We start from the raw sequence: 22693 nt of genomic DNA on the forward strand, positions 1-22693 counted from the left end.
GCCAATTTTTGTAAGTTTTGGCAGAAATTCCTGTAATGTTTGCTGTGCTTCTAAAACCCTATGAGGGGCAAACACAGCTCTGATCAAAAAAGGTCACTCAGAAAGACAGCACTAATGCTGTGAGAAAGGTAAATTTTCTTCTAATGACTCCCAGTAAAGCTGTACTTACCTACACTGGAGATTTTCTGAACGGTGGTTTAAAATGCAGTGCCATAACAATTATTTAAAATGACACTGCTCAGATGGCGAATGTTTCCTCTGTCTGTGTTCATGGCATGACCTTGGGTAACCCTGCTGTACAGCCTTGGTGATATAACAAGAAGCCACGTTCATTTATATTCCCTGCGCTGAAATTCGATGAACTTTCTCCGTTTAAATTCGGCAAATAGCCACTAGAGGGCATCTTTTTTCTTGGTTTCTTCCACTTCAATAAATAATGAGCTTCATTATTTCTCAAATTCTGTTGTATAATTCTTAAAAGATGATTTTTCTGTTATTTATTCCACCAAGAATACATGTTCTCATGATCTGCAAGAAGAAAACACCTGACTTTACACCTGACTGCAAAATGCTTCCACAAACGGGCGAAGAGAACATTCACGCTGATTTCTTTTTCACTTGAGTCTGAAACATCTCCAGCACACGAAGCAAGTGGTACTTTCCAGCATTATTTTTTTTTGCCCATTTACCAGGACTCGTGCTTTCAGAATACATCAAATTATGTAGTTACAATGAATGCTTCAAAATTCACCAGGGATTTTCCTTCCATCAACCTGTTCCTTATTTTCTCCTTGCTGAGCTCCTTTGGGTCCAAAAATCAGTTCCTAACAAAGTGTCTGTGATATTCAGTCAGGATCTAGGAACAAGGTGAAGTGCAAGAATTACTTTACATGAAACAAAAAAGCAAACTGGGCTCTAATCTGCATCATACCCATCCCAATGGTAACTGTGTTAACTCCAGAGATTAAAGCACTGGACAATTTTATTGATAACAGTGAAATAAATATGGAAAATCAGATATAAAATCCCTCTTTGAAGGCCTTAAAACAGCAGAAGTCAAAGGCAACTATGAAATGACCTGTCTGAGAATTGCTGTGTTTATTTTGTGGGAGCATGAGGCACATGTAGACAAGCAGAGTCTGTGTATCTCTGTGTACAGAACTTCTAAAAACAACATCAGGCTGGTACTGTTTAAAAAAAAAAAAATTAAAAAGTGTAAAGTGTAAGGCTGGCTTCTGATGAAATTTTCTTTAAAAAACATATTTAGATTCTATGCTGTACACCCAGACCACCCATCTGACACGGATGATAGGTGAGGGTGAAGTTCTGCTGAGGTGAGTAACATGATGAAAACTCCAATATATTCCTCTGGACTTCTTTGGTTCTGCTGTTATTTCATGGGAGTGACTGTTGAAGTCTGTTCTGCAACCATGCTGCCAGCTGAAGGCTTCCAATCTGAGCTCTCCATTGAGGGAAACACCATTTTTGAAAGAGCCCCACTGTGCCCCATCTGGAAGTGTCTGATGCTATCTGTGCCATGTGTTCAATGGCCCTCAGCCTGTGGGCAGGAAGGCTCTTCCTTGGGCAGCCACAGAAGGAAATATGTTGGAGAGAAGGGTTTGGTGTGGGAGTGGGTTGGTCCAGGAGAGAAATTCTCCCTTAGGAAGTGGTCTGCAACATGTGAAAGACGGAGAACCACCAATATAACACATTCCATGGGCAAAAAATAAATGCAAAGGCAGATAGATGTAACCCTGGCAGCTACAGCTTTGCACATGAGCTTCTGTCCAGGGAGATGGTGGAGTCACCATTCCTGGAAGCATTCAAAAAATATGCAGATGTGGCACAGAGGGACGTGGTTTTGTGGGCAGCATTGGTGGTAGGTGGACAGTCAGACCAGGTGATATTAGAGGGGTCTTTTCCAATCTTAATGTCTTAATAATTCTATGCTTCTCTTAAACATGCACCAGCTACTATAGCCGTATGCCTGCTGCCCAGCTGTTTCCTCCTTATCAGAAAGTGTGCTGGTTTTTTTTTCTTTTTTTTTTTTTTCCTCCACTCCATCTGCCACTCAACAAACTGCATTTCAGCTCTAGCAGCAGAGTTCCATGAGAATAATGTGCAAGGAGCTTTAGATGTTATGATCTGGACTAGCATCTGTGCAGGACGATCACAGTATCAGGGTGAAATACTCCTGTGCCAACCCAGAGGGCTCTGATTCTGTGAATACAAGGGAGTTCTGCGGTCGAAGGGAAAGTGCCATGAGTGTAGGGTCCCTGTGTACCCGATCGCAGCATGCTGCTGCTGCAAACCATATGCGTGTGCACCGTGCTGATCAACGGAGCAATTGCTTCGCGGTGGCCGCGGCTGGGACAGACTCCGGGAGCAGCAACAGTGGGTGTGCGCCTGGGCTGGCGGACACACGCACACACACACGCGCGAGCAGCCCATTTGCTGGAGGGGTGTGCATGTGCGTGCGAGGGTGTGGAAAGGGGTGGCGGGGATGGAGGAAGGGAAGCCAGGGGAAAGTCTGACACTTCGCGCAGAAGGAGCGAGACCCTCCGCCGCCGCAGCCGCCGCCGCCGCCGGGGAGGAGCCCGTCCGGCTCGCAACGCCTCCCAATCCCGATCCCGGCACCGGCCCCGGCCCCGCACCGAGCTCAGCCCGCACCGCGCCACCGCTCGTCTCCCCGCAGGTACCACGCAGCCCCACCGCTCCGCGCCGCGCCCCGCAACACTTTTCCTCCCATAGAAAGGTGCAGGTAGGGAAAGAAGTGCATGAGGTCCCCTTCTTCTTGCTAATCCCGGAGCCTCCTCCCGGCTCAGGACGCCTGGCACCTGGCGGCGGTCCTGGGCCACCTGCCCGGCTAACAGCGAGGGGGTGGGAGCCGGGCTGAGGGGCGCTGCCCGCCGGCTGTTCCTCCGTTCTGCCCTGGGCGTGGTGGGACTGAGGGGTCGGGGAGAAGGTGTTGGAGTTTGGGGTTTAAAGGCTGTGATATGGTGGGAGAGGGGTTTGACTCCGCAGCACCGGCACCCGTGCGTCTGCTTCTGCTTTGCGTAGGTCTTAGGGTGATGCGACGGACAAAGTTAGCCCGCATCCATCAGGGAAACTGTTGCGTGCTGAGTGGTGGCAAATTTCCTTCTATCCCACATAGTCCTCCGGCACTGCCATGAGTGCAGCTTTGCCGGACGTGTCCATCACTTGGAGCAATAGAGCACCTGGTGGGCTGGGCTGCTCAGTGGAACTACACTGTTTCTCTTTGGGCACTGACAACCCCTCCTCTGCTTTGTGCAATAACACAGAGGGTGGTAAAGCTCCTCATTTTGCAGCATTACGAAACGAAAGTTGTTGCTTCTACAGAGGAGTCATTCCCGAGTGTGTTAGGTAACTGGTGGCTGTGTACTGAGGAAGCACAAAGCAGCCACCTATATTTCCTTAGAAAACACTTCACTTTGCTTTCAAATGGGAAAACTTGTGCAAGAACAATAGAGATCGATGGGGCAGTCTGACCATGAGCAGAGAATACTGTGCAGAGAGAGCAGCAATTCTGCCCTGCATCTGTGGCTCTGGCAGAGGCCAAGAAGGTGCGGGCTACACTTTGGCAAGCTTTTAATATGCTGCTTTTGCTTTTTTTCCTACTAAGGTGTAGATCTAGACAGTAGGTTAAAGTGGGTTGACCTACTGTTAGCCACTGGTGTATGATATGGCATAATATTTTACTACTGTTTTCGAAAGCCCTCATTAGTATAATTGATGTGATTTTCATCTGCCTTTTAGTTAGCTTATTATGGGCCTGATCCTGAAAGGCACTGGTCGTCATCTCCTGCAAAGGTTGTAATAGTCAAAATCTTTCCTAATTTAGTGAAAGTTGGGTGTCTAAGTATCTTTCTAAGGAGGAATTTGAGCATTCTAAACTGTAATTATCAACTTTCTGCTGGACAAAGGTACTCAAATTCTGCAGGTGTCACTCTTTCTTAAAATTTCCAAGACACATCCTGCTTTGAAATGCTTCATATATAGCAGCATTTCAGCCTTGATCCAGCAGAGCAGCTTGGCTTCACTTCTGTTTGAACTTTATTTTGGCTTCAACATCCAGACTAGCCTGAGATCCAGGAACTAAATTTACTTTCCCTCTTTCTTACCATTGGATCAGTTCAATGGGGGTTCTCAGAGTTAGGTGAATAGAATGGACTCCCCATTAGGTGCAGTGCTGAAGCATAGAAATGTGCTCCAAATCAGGCAGAGTTCTCCCACAGTTGATATGAGGGCTCTGTACAAGGCATACTTTAACCAGAAATGGAAATAGAATCTTCACCAGTACCCTTTGCCGTATGTCTGTGGTTACAAGAGCTGATACAAGAAGCTCTCAGGACAACAATCTCAGGACAAGAGAAGTATCTACAGTAGTTCTGAATAAAATTAGTAAATATCAGAAAGGTGTAATTGGCTTGGTGGGTTGCTGAAGTCAGAGTCCCTTGAAGAGCAATAGCTGAGTTGGAGGCCATTCTCCTGTGCCGACATTCACCTGCTTCTCTCCAGCTGCTGTGCTGTCAGCAGAGCAAAACACTCTTCATAGCAGCTCTGATCTCATCCTACTTCTTTTTTTTTTGTTTTTTCCCTGTTGTTTGCTCTTTTTTTTTTTTTTTTTTTTTTTGGAGGAGGAGGTTGATGTTTTCGCTATCTTCATTATACAAGTTTTACAGCATCTTTGCAAATCTATTTAGATTGAATTAATTGAATTAAATGAAACGAGTCCCTAGGAAAAAAAATATTTTAATTAAGCTAGAATATTAAATGGGAATTTATGTTGTTCATGAGTCCTTTAAAGTGTTTGAGGATGATGCATCATTATTACACAGAGATTCAATACTGATAATTAAGCAAATCAGCACTTTTATAAAAAGCCAAGCCAAAGCATGAAGCAATCTCAGCAAATCCTATCCCTATTTTGGTTCTATCAGTAGTGGTACACTGAGCATCTCCTTCCCTGTTCCATCACACAACAAGTAGAGGTGTGACTGCTCTACAAAGTCAGAATCTTTATGGTTTATTCTGCAGAAAGTCATAATCTTGGAGAGCTGCCCTGTAAGAATGCTGTCAGCCTAAGGAAGTAAAAATAATTATATATTTCTGGATTCTTTTTGAATCTTCGTTTTGCAGTTTCTCTTTTCATTTTGCTGTTATAGAAATTTGAAGTCTTAGATTTTTCTTCACCATTTAGCGCTGCAATGTAGACATACTGGTTACCTGCGGCTCTGGAGGGGCTGATTCATCAGCTGGGAATCAGCTGAATTCCCAGCACATACCAGCATGTCTTTGGCTAAAACCCCTAATGCTGGAATTGGCCACTGAGCCACCTCTGTAGTCTTTGAGGTTTCCTACACGAGGGAATCCTTCGCTGCTAGTTAAGCAGGCTTTCCCACCGCACTCTCCTGGCAGGGCAGCCTGTGGGACAGCCAGGGCTATATTTGGCCCATTGTCTTCTTAACCCAGGGAAAATGCTAAAGATGCAACCTGAGTGTCCTTAAATTGGTGCAGTGAATGTGTGATGTCTTTGCTTTCCTTGCCTTCTGAACTTTCTCCAGATGCAAACAAGCAACAGAGAGGATCAGAGAAGAGCAATGCCTGTGAGACATGGAGCATGGTGGCTGTATTTAAGCTATGTGTGAAGCAATTTTTTTCTCTATGGGTGTGCTATTTATATCTTTTTTATAGTGCTGCCTCTCTGTCACATGTAACAATCTCCCCCCCTGCCCCAATATTTCTGTCTGGGTTTCATGTATTTCATAAACTAAACAATGGCAATGAGTCAGTGCTTAAATTATCTCTATGTAAATCTTTAGCCCTTTTATCCTCCCCTGTCTATTCAGAAAGGCACCTCTCTGGCATTATTTTTCACAACCTAGGGGCATGCTGCATGGATATCCATGTGTTATCTGACAGTGGGTGATAAAAAAAAAAAAAAAAGAAAAAGAAAAAAAAACTTTATTTTTGACTCTCCCCAGCTTAAATGGAGTCAACGTCATATGGAGTGAATCCAGGATGACTCAGAGAGCAGTGTTGCACTCCAAAATTCCAGTTTGTGTTACAGCTGGGAGGCAGCATTTAGCATCATGTGGATTTATTTTCTTTTAACGGGAACTCCAAAATAATTTATGGAAGTCATATAGCCTAATGGACAGAACAGATAACAGTTAGCCAAGAAGAACCTGGATTCCCATCTGGGTTGAATCATTGACTCAACTTGACTATCAGAGTTGTGGGTGTGGTATTCAGGCTTAGAACATTATACTGGCCTTAACTAAATCACTGCCCTTCCCTACAGCGTAACTGGAAAATACGATTAAGGTTCAGAGCTCCACTGGTACTTAACAGTTTATCAATAGTCAGCTTTACTGATTGGACTGAGTGCAGTACACAGCAGACATTTATCTGCAGCCTTAATTTGCAGGGGGAATCCTGAACTGGTTCAGAGTACGTGTGGCTAAAGATAAATTTCTGCTGTAGTGCTTCTGTGTACATGGAAACCTGTAACTCATGAAGACATTCCGCACTGCATGGATTCACACTGTATACGTTACTCAGCTTTCAGTAACACACACCCTTTTTGTACATCTATGCATTTTTTTCCTTGCTTTGTTACTGTAAACACAAAGTCATGTGAGTTTTTCCTTTTGATGTGGTCAGTCTAAAAGCTAAACAAATATCCCAAATTAAACAGTTTCCAATCTAGCTGGTCAGTGAATCAGGAGCCTTGCTGGAAGCAGATGTGATGCAAGAGAAAGGAGACTAAAAAGTCATGTAACCTGTGAGCATACCCAATAATATACAGATTTCCTTGCTGTTGTTTTGTTATTTATTTTTTCTGAGAGGGATGTTATCCATTTTCCTGGAATGTCTCCTAAAAATCCTGAGGAAACTGTAGCCATTTCTCTGATCTCATCTTGCGTCAGCATAACTCAGGTCTAAATGCACTGGGAATAGAAGGCCTAGGATTAGCTGAAAATTACACAAAACTAAGATTGTCATGAAATGAAAGACTTGTGCCTGTTTGCAGTTGATCTGTTTTTAGCGACTTCAAGGGACTTAAGCATGTGTTTAAAGACAGACTGCTGTGTGAATGCTCTTTTGAAAGAGGCACTTTCATACAGTCTAAATCTAGGGTGAGATCAAGTCTTTTAAAAGTTAAGTGGAGTCCTGAGGGCTGATGTGGCCAAATATTCCAGCATAATCTTGGCCAGAGCTTTAACAGTTAGAACAGCTAGATCTAATGGTATGTGCCTACCTAGCTTGTTATATTCCCCTGGAATTTATCAATGACACACTGCATATAATTGTGGTTACTTTTTCTCTGTCTAAAATCCTTTTTTGGTTTTGTAAGGGAAAGATTGCAAAGAGGGAGAATGTAAAAAATTCTTTCTCAACCCAAAGCAAAAAAGTTGCTTTTTATTTTTTTTTTCCACAATGAAGAATTAAAACAATGTCTGTTGCTCCCATGCTTAACGTCAAAATCTCTGCTAAAAAATAGTAAGAAGAAATATGATGGATATTTCATATGGAACTTATTCCCTGTAATTTTATAATGCACATATGTGAAGTTTTATGAAGACTTATACTAAAAGGTTTTAGAAGCGTGTAATAGATGAAAACTGTGTTCATAACATCCTTTGGAATCAAAAGGGCTAAACAGTTACATTTCAAGAGAGTAAATAAATAGAATGAAAAGGCAGTGACAGTGACAGACTCTTTCAGTATTCCCTTTTCTCCAACATTTGCAGAAAGAACCAGCCTTGACTATAAGGTTACCGTCCTACGTTTCTGACTTTCTTCACGTTCTGTGTTATTTCAAGGTGTAATATTCCTATGCCCAGTCTCTGACTTCTGAAATATAAGTTCCACCTGTGTATAAAATACAAATCATTTATTTAATTTTTTTTTTAAGCAGGTGCCTAAGCATCTTTGTTAGAGCTGTAAACACATCTTCAAAGCTATGGTAGTATATTCTACTAACAGTGTGACTGTGTGTTACTCCTTTGAAGATCTGCTGTTTAATAACAATCAGAGACACAGTTAAGGGTGTTATTAGCATCAGTTTTCCAAATTTCTTACAATTCTGTGTTTAGTAGGAAGTGTACATGAAGTGTGGCTATCTATTATTGCTTTTGTTTACATAATCTCCAGAGTCTGTTGTAAAACAATAACCTGTTCTCATTCAGAGAACTTCATATTAATTTATTAGTGGTATTGTTCAGTGATATTAGTCCCAGTCTGTCCTGGTGTTTCCAGTCAGTAATGAAAGTTCTCTTCTTGTGAGCACTGGTGATATACCTAAACAAACAAACAAAACCCACTTACAACCATAATGTAGGGCAAGAGTCACTGAGCACAAAAGACTGTAAGAGATGTAGGTTCCTCAAGAAGACAAGTAACAAAACGTGTTTTATTTGGTAGAATAAACAGAGATCTCAGCCTGCTTTTCTGTTGTTGAATGGTAGGAGCATCAGGGCGAAGTTGAATTTGTAATGGCATTATGAGATCCCCTATTGTGAAAGATAAATTGCAAATTTGACCTAATGCCCCAGTAGAATAATTACATTGAATTAACTTGACTTTTGGTTCCAGTGACCTCGACTTAGCAAATTAATTTCTGATCAGTGTAGCTTCAAAGAGTCCACTTTATTCTGGGTAGGACATTCTAGAGGGACAAAGTCTCCACATGAACAAATCTGGAATTTTTTAATCCATTGAGCCATGCAATACTTTGAGTTAGAGATGTAGCCTTAATGTTCAACTGGAACAGAACTCTTGTCTTCAACAGGAAATCTGCTAGAAGAAATACTGTGCAGAAACAGAAGTTTACCAAGAAAGAAAACGTAATTCAGTTTTATTCATCTTTGGAGCAGACACAATTTTTACCTGATCTTTGCGTATCTCAGCATATGAAAAGTAAAGACATTACTATCGTCTAATTTGCTGTAGGCGTAATAATTTAAGTCATTAATCTGTAGGAAGAAGCCAACTCAAAGAACAGAAATGAAAGCATAAAGGGTAGGTAATAAAACCCAGATATTTTTATTATGTATATTCCCTTCCTAAAATTGAAATATAAAATCATTTTTGGTAATGAGTTTTTTGTCAATTTATATTTAAATATGTATATCTCCATTTCAGAGTTGTAACCTAGTAATATAGACTTCTTGAAGAGGATCCTCAAGAGTAGTCCTTGGTAAGGAGTTCCACAGTGATCATATTTATTACAGGAAACCTACTCATAGACTGAATCTGCCACATTAATATAATATAATCTGAAGTTGAGGGTCAAATGTCTGCTGTGGGTTGGAAATAAAACTGCTGCACTGAGGAAGTGGAGAGTGTCCATGGGAAAGATGGCAGCACAGAGAAATGACTGCTGTGTTGCAAAAAATAGTGATATAACAAGCTTAATCTTCAGCTGGTGTTGGTTAGAGATGCATAACTCAAATTAGTGAAATGATATGTAATAGCTAAGGGCAGTCATATATCTTCAGAAGGACTGAATAGCTCTGAAAGCTGAAAGAAGAAATCAAACTGTATACACTTGCTTTCAGTGTATTTGGGAGTAGAGTTGTAAAGAGAAGACAGAGACTGAAGTTCTGAGCAGAGCTGCTGCTTGTGCAATGACTGGATGGTTGTAATGGGATTCCCAAAAGCCAGAGACCAGGAGGGAAGGCTATGGAAGCCGGTTTATAGAAAGTTAGGAAGAACGTTTAAGCTTTGAGCTGTGGATTTAAATGTGGAAGAGATGGGTAAATCTTCTGTTTTCAGTGTGAGGGAGAACTGGGCAGCCTTGGAGCCATGTCTGGGTTTGCAAGTAAGGTGGGCAGAGCAATGCTTCTTTTCAAATACCACAAGTGCTGAACAGCTTGGGATAACCACAGATTTGTTGCATATGCACCCAATAGGCCAGGTGCCAGAGGGGATATGTTGTTAAACAGATTTAAGGTTACATACAAAGCCTTGGTACAGAAAAAGGTAGTTTTTGTATTGCTTTCCAACACCAAGGCTGAAGAGGTCATAAATATTTATTATGAATCAAATCTTTTGGCTAAAATAATTTTAATAGACAGTGATATTGTACATTACTGCCTGAGTCACTGTGGTCTCTCAATCTGTTTTTTTATATAGTATGTAATATTCTCAGAACAGAGGTTTTCTCAGACCTGATGAAATCCAAGGTGTTTATTTTAGGGCTCAAGTTATTGTGCTTTTTGTTGTTGGTTATTTTATTTTATTTTATTTTTAATTGATTTTTTACTGAACTCAGTTGAATTGAACTCAAAGTCTTAAAGCTTTGGAGAAAAGCTGACTGGAAGTAATTTTTGGAAGGTCAGTCCTGCCTAAATAAGAAAGAAGTGAGAGAATTAATGCTTCTAAGAGAATTACTAACACTATCCAGGCTTAAGGGTCTTGTAGGCCCTCTAGAAGAAAAATGCATTGAACTGTGCTATACTGTGCTGTCTGTCTTTTAAAGATGAGTATCTTGGGTAATACTGTTTGCAGTGTTCAGATTTATTCGGGAGTTATAACTCTATGGTTATAGTCCCATAGTGACATCTACAAAAAGCAGACATATATTATCTCATAAAGCTGCCTCAGCTTGAATTTTATTTTTAAAAAGTATCTATAGTAAAGGAATATCTTTTCCAATATGACACCCAGGCAACGTGTACATCTTTCAGTGAGTTTCCACATGGGAGGAATTTGTACCTTCATGTCAAATCTGTATAGATTGCTCACGCTGAAGACTGATTAAGCTCACAAAATAAAATATATGTGATGGAGAAAGTGATACACCAATATTATGGTATCTCTCTGAAAATCGCTACATCTGCTTTTGTTTTTTTGCCCCCTATATATTTATACTTTTAACTTTCTGATAACTATTATGCTGTGCTCATGAGTCTGAAGCCCCATGAAGCCTTTTCTTCCTGTGCGTTTTCCACAGTTCATTGCTTTCCAAAAAGGCAACACAAGCACTGATATACAAATGATAACACAGAGACCAATTTTCTCAGCCATGCTTAAAGTCAAATCCTTGGTGTAGGGATAAATTGTTGTGCTTTGGCTCTTAATAACAACAACTTTTCTTTTTTTCTTTATTTGTTGCTGTTGTGCATTGCTGTGTAAGTATGAAAAACAAATACTTACACACAAAACGCTACTAAAAGTTCAAATGCCAATTTCTGCACTTTTTCAGTCTGACAGAGAAGCGGGAGATGCGTGCAGCACACAGTGCAGGGAGCTTGTTCCTCTTAATCCCAAACATCCGTCTTCAAAGCCAAAAAATACAAATAAAAAAGAAAAACAGAACAAAATGGTCATATTCAGTTTAACACCTGAGGTCAGATTCTGCTTGGTTTGCCAAGCTTTGAGCCAGGGCTTTTCCATTGCCCTGCACCAGTGCTGGCTGCCAGAGTGTCCTGTGGCACAGTGACTTGGTCCCTCTTAGCTGGAATTGCCCATCCTTGCCTCTTCCTTGCAGTATGGCTGCAGGTGGTTTCCAGGACATTCTACTCCAGTCTCCAAATTTTGTTTCCCCTCTGCAGTTTAATCTCTTTCCTACCACAGTTTAAATCTTTTTTGAGCTTTAGTGAAAAATCCAAGTGCATTTATGCTGTATCCTGTTAATTCCCAGAAATGATTCAGGATGAAAAGTGCTTCATTCCTCAAGAGTACCTCTGCTCAGCATCAGTCTTGCTTGTGTAGTGTTTACTCAGACAGATTTCAGGTTTTGTGTCAGATTTTCATGACAATGGTGAGAATGCCTTTCTTTGTGGTAGCAGTTATGCCACTGATATCATAGGCATGGCTGTTCTGCACTTGGTCAGTGCAAGCTGTATGTCTATTTTAGTTCTTGGTTATCAGCCTGTTTTAATGATAATAAAATCTGCCTTAATGAGTGACATTAAAAAAATAAACCCCCCAAAAAAAACCACCAAAAACTTCATCCATTTTGTCCTTACATTCCTTCCTTCCCTTTCCTGTAAACAAGGTAAATGCCACTTAAGTGATGTGAGAAGAGCATTTTGGAAAGTGTTTGGATTCATTATGCTTTGTTTTCCATGCAGGAATTTACATGACACAAAGGAAAGTGGGATCTGACACCTCCAAGATAAACTGTTAGACTGTCTATGAAGTTCTGCACTGATATTTATAAGTGAAATGGCATGTTATGCCAGAATAACCAGGACACAGTGACTTCAAATAAAAGTAATGTTGCTATCTTTGGTGCAAGTGTCAGCAGCGGATGCCATGGTCCTTTGTGATGTCCTTGGGGGATTTTCACAAAGCTTTTCAGCAGGCATTATAATACTCCTACTGTCTGTTTTCATTCTTTTCTCAACACAATAGAAGTTTGTGTCTTAGAAGGCTTGACACTGTTTAGATTGTGCTGTCTCTCGTAAGTCATCTTTGAGCCACATGGGAGAAGAGGTGTGAGCACAGGTTATTAGAAGTTGAAAATGTGCTGCTGGAGGATGAAGATACCAATGACAGTGGAAACAAAGCAAGATACACCAGAGGCTGTATAGGTGTTATGTTCAGAAGGATCCAGAGATTCTCAATTAGTGTCTCCCGTTTTTTCTCTTAAATCTGTACCTTTTTATTGTTTTATTAGATCCCACTAATGGCATGTAGCCTGAGCTTCAAATACATCACCTTATGGAAAGCTTTCCAGTCTTAACCTGTATATGTGCCACTACCCAAAAAGAAATCCAATTATACTTTGGAAGCAACAGCAATTTCTCATTTCCCTTTTTGCACATACTCCAAATGAAGATGTGGCTGCAGTCCTGTGGTTTTCTTTTCTTGAGTAGCTGTCATTTCTACCTCCTGCCCTTCTGTTCGGCTGGCAGACAGTTCCAAAATAGGCATTTGAGGTTTTGGTAGTGTTTGCTGCTGAAGGACATATTCTTCATTCCCTGCAGAGATACAGTGGTGTGTGAGGTTCTCTGATTTGCGTACAATTTTGAAGTAGAGCTTTCCTCTTGTGGTTCACATAGTACAGTTTGGCAACCCTGAAGCAGAACAAATATATTTCCTTGTTCTAAAGCTAAGTGGTTACACAAAATTTTCTTATTTTTGCATAGGATGTTTATCTGTTTCAATTTCAGAAGAAAAATATGGAAATACAAACTAATTGCAGAATCTCATGTTCTTGATGTCTCCAGATACTTAACTCTATCCGCATAACAAGCATTAGTCTTTAAATAAGCTACTGGATTCAGTGTGGGGATAAATTTAAAAGGTTCTGTGATCTGTTTAATACTTGTTGGTCAAATGTTCCTACAGTAATCTGGACTAGAAAGCCATTCACAATTATTCAAACATCTTATTTGAAAGGGCTGTGATTCTTTAGCTGTATGTTTCCAATAGGCTGTCCATGCCCTCTGCTTAGAGTTTCTGAGGAAAAAAAAAGAAAGGGTTTGATGATAATTTGAATTTGAGATATGATTGTTTTGATTATCTGGAGCTCAAGCCTGCTGTTCTGCAAGGGCAGAACCACACAAGTGCAGTACAGAAGCTGTTTATAATGTCATTTGTTTGGATAATATGAGAATGTCACCTCTTTTTACCTACTTAGAAGTTTGCTTTTCTTTTTCAGCATAATGAAATCATAAAACAAAAACAAAAACAAAACAGATAAATAAACAGAGCCTACTTTAGAAATCAACATTTTACTCAAGTGTGACTCCCAGGAAGGCTGGGGACTTAGCGTTCAGAAGTTTTCCCCAGAGTTATTCTGAGAAGCAAGTATCGCCCAGTAGTGAAGTCTGCTCTGGTCTGATAAGGTTTGTCTACATGCGGAAGTCAACATACTGTTAAGCTAGAATAACTGTACAGAGTGGTATCTTCTCCACACTCTCTGGATGATCAGTCACAAGGTATATGTCCTAAGTCTGGTTTCAAAGTTTCAAATATTAACATCCAAATAGAGTTTAGAAAAGAGCAATAAAATGAGAAGGAAGGCTTTGAGTCAGGTTTGATTTATAGGGAAATGTTAAAGGATTTGAGCGTGCATAGCTTGTTTGAGTTTGACAAAGAAGACATGACTGTAAATACTTCAATTCCAAAAACAGCAGAGGATTTGCTTAATGTTAAGGACATTCCGAAGGTTAGGATAGCAGCTCAGCAGACCTGGGGTTAATTCCATGACACATGTCCTTGGGCAAGTCATTTCAGCTTAGATCCTAGCAAATTCCTAAAGGTACCCTGCTGCCTCTTCTTTGTCTGCATCTTTGAGTGTTAGTCCAGTGATGCTGAAAAGTACCTAATTTAGACAGTTAACTTGCTAAATACCTTTGTAGGTCTGGATCTTGGCCTCTACCTCCATATATCTGTAAAGGAGTAAAAACTATCATATGTCATAAAAAGAGTGAAAGAACAATGGATTTGGAAAATATGGGTATTCAGATGTTGAAAAAAGGGGAGCCACGCAAGTACAGTAGAAAAACTAATTAAGATGGGGTTTGTTTCATGCCTCTGTATTCAGTGCAGAGTTGAGGTGCTCCTAAAGGCCATGCACTGTGTTTGGCAACAGTTATCTGAGGCATAAGAAGAATTCACCCCAGCAGTGCCTGTCTCCACCCTCTCTGAGGGGAGCCAAGACTATGCATGAATTTTAGAAAGAAGAAATGAGGCAAGCTGAATGAATAAAATTTTCAAATAGAATCAATTCAGCCTGATCTTAAGGGGAAAAATGCCTTTAATAAGTGCATTTGCTGAAATTTTCTTTTACAAGAACTGCGTAAACCACCTCAAAGAACTTCTGTTTTCCCTCTGTTACATCTAATAAAATAATCTGGGAAGTCTTTTATTAGAAAATAACTACATGATAGAACTTCCACATCTCCAGTTTCTAGGACATAGTTCTTATTCAGGCCAGCAACAGCCCCAAAGTGCTATGGTGCAGTGCTACCACTGAATATTGTATCTAATAAGGTCTACGTGTCCCAGGTTACCTAATACTACTTTTGAAATTCTAAGCCTTTATAACTGAAAAGGAACTGAGCTTTTCAGGAAATCTACTCTCAGTGTCTCTTGTTTTAGTGTGTCTTCCTCACGCTAGTTGAAAATAGCTCTAGGTGGTAGCTGTGTATTAGAAAATGACTGATCCTCAGAGAAAATACAGTTATGGGTGCCATAAACTGAAAGAAAAAGAAACATGTAGAAAAATGAAAATCATTCAGAGGAGAGTTTAAAAATTTATGGAGGCTTCTATTAGGGCTGCTGGAGGTCCATTTACAATGCAGCTGTAAGATGCTGGGTTTCTGAGGAAAGCTGGAGCAATAAATACTCAAGAAGATTGAAATAACCCGAACTAGGCCCCTGCTAACCCGTACAATTGCACCAATTTCCATTTCAAAGAAAGATGAGCTTAATTATTTTACCCGGCTATTGGCAAGACTCTGCGATAGAGTCCTCCCTTGCATTATTACATTCGTTACCCTGTAGGACGGCAACATCTCTTTGTGACTAGTTTACTTTTTGGTTTGTATTCCTCAAAGAAAAGGCCTGCTTTCATGCTTTGTCCCTCTTGTTTTGGTAGCTCCCACCTCCAGTCTTGCTAGAGCTCATCCTCACACAGCTGGACTTGTTTCCCTCACAACTGCTGGTTACTTGCCTGCTTTACTGGCTCTGCAGGGAAGGGAAAGAGAGCATTCCCTTGCTATTCAACCCTTTGTTTTCTGGATCATCTATTAAAGGAGACATTGCTGAAGTGAGCAATCAGACCCTTCAAGGACAAGGGGTTGGTGCTGAAGACCCTGTAGTTATTTCCATACTGGGGTAGACTTATGGTTGGAAAAATCTAAAATATGCTGAATTCAGAAGAGCAAAATACACTTGCAGGAGTTTGTATTACTTTTTCTTGACCTTGCTGACCCAGTACCTATTCCTTTGGGAAATCAGAGAAGGCCTGTTCTAAAGACTTAGAAGTGAGTTTCAGTTTCACACAGGGGATCTAAACACCATGAGGATCCTGTCTGGGTGTGAAGCAATCCTGGTCAGATCAGGATGTGAAATAAGAACTCCCTCATTGAAGAACAGTAATTGAAACACAAGACTCTGAGCTTAAATACCACTGAAGATGTCTGTGGTCATATTCAACTTCAGCAAGAATCAGCCAGTGAGGCAGCCTGGAGGTGCACCTAATTGTGGTTCCTTGGGAGCCTGGACATGAGCTAGGCACAAGTATTGGACTCTTTAAGGATGCTTGTGTGTTTATCCTGCAGAAATGCAGATGGATGAGGCATTTACATTCTGGATTGTTAATGCAGAAGGAAATAAAGGTGAAACTGATGTGAATTGCACTGAAATCAGTGAGTTTTCTCAACACTCAAATATTCTGATCCTGTATGTGAATGACTTCAAGTTTGTGAATTCCCATCTTTTGCTTTATGCCATAATTCTGTGAGCCTAAGTCACACATTCCAAGTGCCTACTCCTTTTGTCTTACTTTTCTCCTCTGAATCTCACGCAAATGCCTGATGTGGACAGTGAAAGATATTTAAAAGTGTCCTGTCCTTCAGGCACAAAAAGACATTTGCTTATATGAATCCTCACAGGATACAGCCCTACACATCCACAGGTGGTTTTAAAACATAAAACAGAGAAGCGGAGACAAAATAGAAAACAGAATTACCACGTTGCCTATATTTAGCAAAGAAGCTGTTATGCCCTGCTTGTTACTTTCATTATTATTACTTTTATTATTAATAACTATCTCATCTTTTGCTCCCTCTTTTTTGTCCATCTGTTGTTATTCAGTACACAGTTACACTATAGGCTGCAAGTAGGAAGAGTTCTTGTATCCCTTTCATGGTATCTGTAGCGCTATAGGGTCCTGCCCCTGACTGGGGCCTCTAGGCACTATCCTAATATAAATAATACATAAAAATAGATCAGCAGTGTAACATCAATCAGGAAAACCATACAAAGACCTAAACAGTGTTTGTGTATGGAATTGCTCTATTGTCTTGTATGTGAATCATGCAATAGCTTGCTTTAGTTTTCTGAGTTAGAAGACAGATCATAAAAAGCCTTGTATCAGTGGATTATGTGCAGTGAACTCTGAGGAGATCTATAATTACTAAAAAAGGGAAGTATGCCAAAGACGATTTACAAGTATAGAGAAGAATGCATCTTTTGTGATGTTCAGGACTTTATCAGGTTTACTTTGGAGATTTTCCAAAATGAATAGCAGAAAACAGCCAAAAAATGTTAAAGCAGTCAAACCAAACTTCAGCTGCAACAATAACTGCAATAGCCCAAGGGTTTGCAACAGCTTCCTATCTAGACACAGTGTTGATTGTTCATGAGGAACCAGGTAAGACCACATTAGCCAAAGCAATTTATCTCAGTGATGCAGACAGCTTTTGATGTGTGGCATTACCTAGCACAAACAGCTATTAATAATACTGCCAGTTATTTTACAACCATTGTTAAAAAGCTCATTCACTCTCAGAGCATGAGTTGTCTACACACTATCTCCAAAAATCATGAGTTTAAACTCCTCTGAAAAAAAGTCATCAGGTATGTTAGAGAACAAAAATACACCACAGGAATGATGCATTACTATCCACATTTGGCTCTGAATCATAATGATGCAGTGACTTTCTCTTGAACATCTTTAGATAATTGTTCCTTGCAGTGAATTTGGTGAGATTTCTGAGAGGTTTTGGGAGGTAGAAATCAAAGAATCACCAAAGTTGGAAAAGACCTTCAAGATCATCCAATCCAACCACCCACCTACCACCAATATTTCCCCACTAAACCATGCCCCTTAGTACAACATCTAAACGTTTCTTGAACACCTCTAGGGACAGTGACTCAACCACCTCCCTGTTCCGGTGCCTGATGTGAATTGCCTTTCATAAGTTCATGTACTGGAAATTTGCTTATTGTGACAGCAAGGCTTTGGACCTACAGCACTAGTTCTCACATACTTTTTGAGAGAAATTGATTCCTATCACTTTCCACTTTCAGTGCAAATATGCTTTGCTACAAGTACTTTTTTACTGGACTCCATCTGTTGGAGCTCCATTTTTGTTTGATAACCAATTGAGGGCTCCAAGAAGTAAGGTGGGAGCATGTAAACTAAGATAGTCATTTAGGTTCTCCATGTAATCAGCATAGAGGGAGACACCTTAAATTCCCGTTCAAGAAGTGGTTGGGAGGATTTAGCCCCTGAAGGGCATTTTCCCTCTAATAACTATAAATGGAGACTATATGAACTTACGCTTAGTTTTTGGAAGACTATATTTAGGATGGAGAAATCAGTGTTTATTAAATTAATGTAACTGCTTTTGTGGGTATTGTGAAGACACTGGAATATTAATAGCATCCAGAGCTTGTAAAGCAGAATCTCTGAGAGAAAACAGTGATCCAATAATTGTGATCCATTTAGATTCCAGTGCTTTGAGGCAGTGAGCTTGGATGGATCTCTGTCAATACAGAAGCCAGTCTCAGGGCCAGAGGATTTGGACACCTCTGCACTATGGTGGTGGTGGTGGTGGTTTTTTTTTACCTCTCCCCTTCATCTTTGGAGAAACATGCTGTTGCAAACTTGGAGCAGAGGTTGCATCTCTTGCTGAACCATGACAGTCTTGTATGTTGTTGTCTGCTGAAGCTGTTGCTCACCAACAGTGCTGCAGGAGTGTGTGGTATTTAGTGTAGGAGCATTACACAGGGTTTGATTTTGGTGTCATCATTGCCATGGCTCTTGACATTTGCATCTGAAGAGAGCGTAACAGCTTTCTGGGTGCTTTCATGTGTCATCAGAAATAGCATTAATAAGTAAATCAAAGAGAATGTAATTGAAGAGACTGAAGCATTTTCCTTGACTTCAAAGAGTTAGAGTCTATTGAATACAGAACTGTGTCTTCAGGCCCAATGTACATACACATGAAAACAAAGAGTTGCTTTCTTTTTTTACCTGCTTTCTATACCATCTCTGTTAGGCTTCTATGGTGAATCCATGGTAGCAATTTTCCTGCTGTACTGTTGGAAAAGTGGCATCACGTTATTTATTTATTTTAGCATTTTGAACGTCCAGCAGCCCTAGAGGTGTAAGCACTGAGAACTGTACAAATCAGGTTCCTAGATCTTTCTATAAAATCAGGCAGACATGTGGATCCTGATTTTACTAAGCAAATTCTTACAGTTGTGTAGAATTTGCAAATGGATGTAGAATAACTAAAAGTAAATTGCATGGATCCAGACAAATCTATAAAGAAAAAATGGTTTCCTTTGCTAGTCTCTTCCTTTACATATAACTTGAGCAGCAAAAAAGAGGTAAGCAGTTGCATAATCTTCATTCATATCATTCACACTCACATGTTGGGAAAAGAATTCACAGCATGAGAGTGGGCTCAAAATTAGAAGAGAAACATCCCCAAGGCTTTTGGAATAGGAAAGAAAAAAGAAGCTGTAGAAGCTTCACTCTCATGATTGTTGAAACAAAACAAACAGCTGAATGGCAGAGGACTGATCTTTGTCATAAAACATTTCCTGAAATTCCTTCTTCCAAGATCCATGCTGATTATTTATTTGTTGCAGTTTTTTTTCCTCATGAATAAAAATAAAAATTAGCCATCTCATATTCTGAATACATCAAGAGGATTCTAGCAAAATTTTGCAGGTTTCTTAGTTGTGATCAGTTATTAATCCCTTCTTATTAGAATGACCTAGGTTGAAAAGGACCTCAAAGATCATTAGTACATGGTGAAAGAGAATAAGAAACTTATCCTTTATCCTTTGTTGTAGCCCTACTATCTAAAAAGGTTAATAACCTATTTATGTTGTCAGAATCACAGAATCCCAACTGCTTAGATTGTCAGGGACCTCTGGGTCCCTCTATTGCAACCTCTGCTCAATTAGGGGCAAGAAGCCCAGAGCCATATTCTGGAAGCTTTTAGAGATCTCTGAGAAGGAAGACTCCATGGCCTCTCCATTATTTGATCACTGTGAGCCTTTCATCTTCAGTCCTGCAAATCTATTTCCAGCAAGTACAGGAGCACTGCTCCTAAAGTGTTTAAAAGAATCTAGCCAATGTGACTGTGACGGCTTTTATCTTCTTTTTCTTATTTTTGAAGTCCATTTAACATGGAAGGCGAACTGAGGGCAACTGTGTATAAGATAGTGAACTTTTGCTGTAAAAGCTGGCCATTGGGAAGGATCCTGTAAGACACTTGTATGCACTGTAGTGGGTATCAGCTTTTTGCTGCTTTTTTTCTCCAAGTTTGTCAAAGCCCCTCTGAAAACAGAGATTTTAGCAATCATAAAAGGCAACTGATATTTTAGCCTAACATTTCCTTTTTTAAAAACAGAGTTATATTTCAAATATTTTATCTGTAATTTTGCACTTGCTTACAAAACCTAGAACCTATCTCCCTTTTTAATTTCTATTTGATGGTCATGTTCACTTGATTCTCGATTCGATGTCTGTTCTTACAGTGTGGGATGTTTTGCAATGTATTGCCACGTCTTGTGTTCTTCCACAGAAACTGCACATTGAACGGTAGTATTTTTTAAGTACCAGAACTTGATGAGATCCTTTGCTGGCTCTGTCACTTATTATCTCCGCTGATGGCTTCAGTGGCATGTTTCTCTTGTGGAAACAGGGACTGCAAGAGAGACAGATGGGTTGCATCTGTATTTGCAGGTTAAACAATGCCAAAATGCAGTGTTTGCTAGCAATAGCCTGTGATGTTAGCATGCCTTGTTGTTTTCACTTTTGTCAACTAGCCCTTTTCTAAACTGCTCTGGGATAAGCTGAGGGAGTATGGAAGGCTCCCAGGAAGAAGTATTTGGAATACATCTGTCCTGATGGGAACAAGAGTTTAGCTATATGGACAGAAGTTGTACCAGGCTGTTCTGGCTCAGGATCTGTAAATTGTGTCTGTCATGTTTTGTTTATTACATTCTTAGACTTGGGATCTGGATGCTCAAGTCAGAGCTGCACTGGCTTGACTGTACCATACTCTTGTAATTACATTCACTTTTTCTCTACCCATCTTTTGTTTGTTTTCTCTTTGTAGATGTAAGCCCATCAGGGAAGGTATTGACACTTGCTCTTTATTTGTAGGGTATTTAGTACCATGTGGTCCTGACTGCCATAGATTTCAGTGGAAATAAAGGCAATTGAATCTCGTCTTGCATGTTTGCTTGCAGCTTACTGTGTTTTCTCTGTCTGTAACTATTCTGTTAAGGATGGAACAAAGGGTAGCTACTTAAAAACTGTAAAACCTGTCTCATTTCAGCCTGGCTATTTAATTTTGTAGGCTTATGTCTGGCCCTTAAGGTTAAAAATGTTTCTTTTCTTGTCTTGGCATGAACAGCAAATGGAATGTTTCAGACTTAAAAAAAAAAAAAAAAAAGAGTCCATATAACAAAAGCCAGAATGATGCAGCCTTGCCTGTTTTTCTTGATCTGAAACACTCTAGGTGGAGCATGATATGGCCTGGCCATCCCAGTTTCCATTGCATTTGGATGGAAATTTGCATATCAAATGGGCTATGAAGCAACTATTTGTTCACAATTGGGTGGATGTTTGCTTGTTTTCTTTGCATTGTAGCATTTATTTAGCTAGATTTCTTATCCTTTCTCCTGCACAAATGTCCTCAGAACCTGCAGGGTAAACCAGTTTTGATGCATAGTGAACAAAACTCCGAGATGTTACTGGGAAGCAGTGACTAAACTTTCCGTGTCTTACATTATACAGACTTGAACTCTCCTGAAGGGGGCTTATCCAGCAAGGTCAGGACTGTGATGAAGTATAAGTTTGAAAGAGGAATCTGCTAGAGAGATAGTATAACCCACTGAGTGATAAGTGCTGACAGACTGGCACCCTGATGTTTGAAGTGCTTTCCCTTGCAGCAGAAGTATGTCTCTGATCCTGATGTGTTATGTCCAGACTCAGTCTGTTTTGAAAGCCTACACTTTCTTCGCACGGAGACCCAGAAGGATTCTGGCTGGATGTACTTAACAGAACCCTAAATTTTGGGCCACAGCTAAAGAAGATGAATTTTGAATATTCTATATGGCCCTCTTAGAAGACACTTGTAACGATAATCATGAACATATGTCAGTCTGCTTACATTATAATTATTACATTTTCACATTAATGTTTTCCTAATGCCTCACCATTAAGTTATTGTGCTTACTGCACTAGTTCATACATCATAAAAGCATTGAGTTATGATTTCAAAGGAATTATACAAAAATAACACCAGAGAAGTTCAGTCCTCTTCTAGTGGCTAACAGATTGGTGACATTGTTCAATCTGCTCAGGAAGGCTCCTGTATGGTTCCTGTTCTCCTCTATTTCTTTCTTTCATGTTTAGCTTGTGCGTGCTCCCAGTATGGCCACACAGGGAGAGAAACTGAAATACTTGAGAGACTCAGAGTGGGAGAGTAAAGATTAAGTGAAATGTCCTGGGACTTTCTAGGAGAAAACTGATCTACTCTTTGCGGAAAAGTTGGAGACAGAAGAATTATCAGAAACTAGTCATAGATGGTTTGATTAATATGAGATCTTAAGAAAAAATAGCGATATATTTTCAGTTCCTTGAATCAGTCTACTTCAGTTAGTGTTGAAAATTTATATATATGGACATGTACACACACACATTAAAAAGAAAAAAAATTACAAATTT

General features: G+C 40.0%; 1 protein-coding gene across 2 annotated transcripts in view; it reads left to right on the forward strand.

Moving 5' to 3' along the window:
- Positions 1 to 2484: 2484 nt before the first annotated feature.
- The window catches only part of SEMA3D (semaphorin 3D), a 144076-nt gene continuing 123867 nt past the window's right edge, over positions 2485 to 22693 (forward strand). The window contains exon 1 of one of the 2 annotated variants that reach the window (XM_048958908.1): positions 2485 to 2761. The gene's annotated coding sequence lies outside the window, so the exon portion shown is untranslated. The remainder of the gene's footprint in view (positions 2762 to 22693) is intronic. The other variant, XM_048958899.1, reaches the window with a different exon arrangement.

This window comes from Lagopus muta, chromosome 1 (assembly GCF_023343835.1).
Source record: "Lagopus muta isolate bLagMut1 chromosome 1, bLagMut1 primary, whole genome shotgun sequence".
NCBI classification, from domain to species: Eukaryota; Metazoa; Chordata; class Aves; order Galliformes; family Phasianidae; genus Lagopus; species Lagopus muta.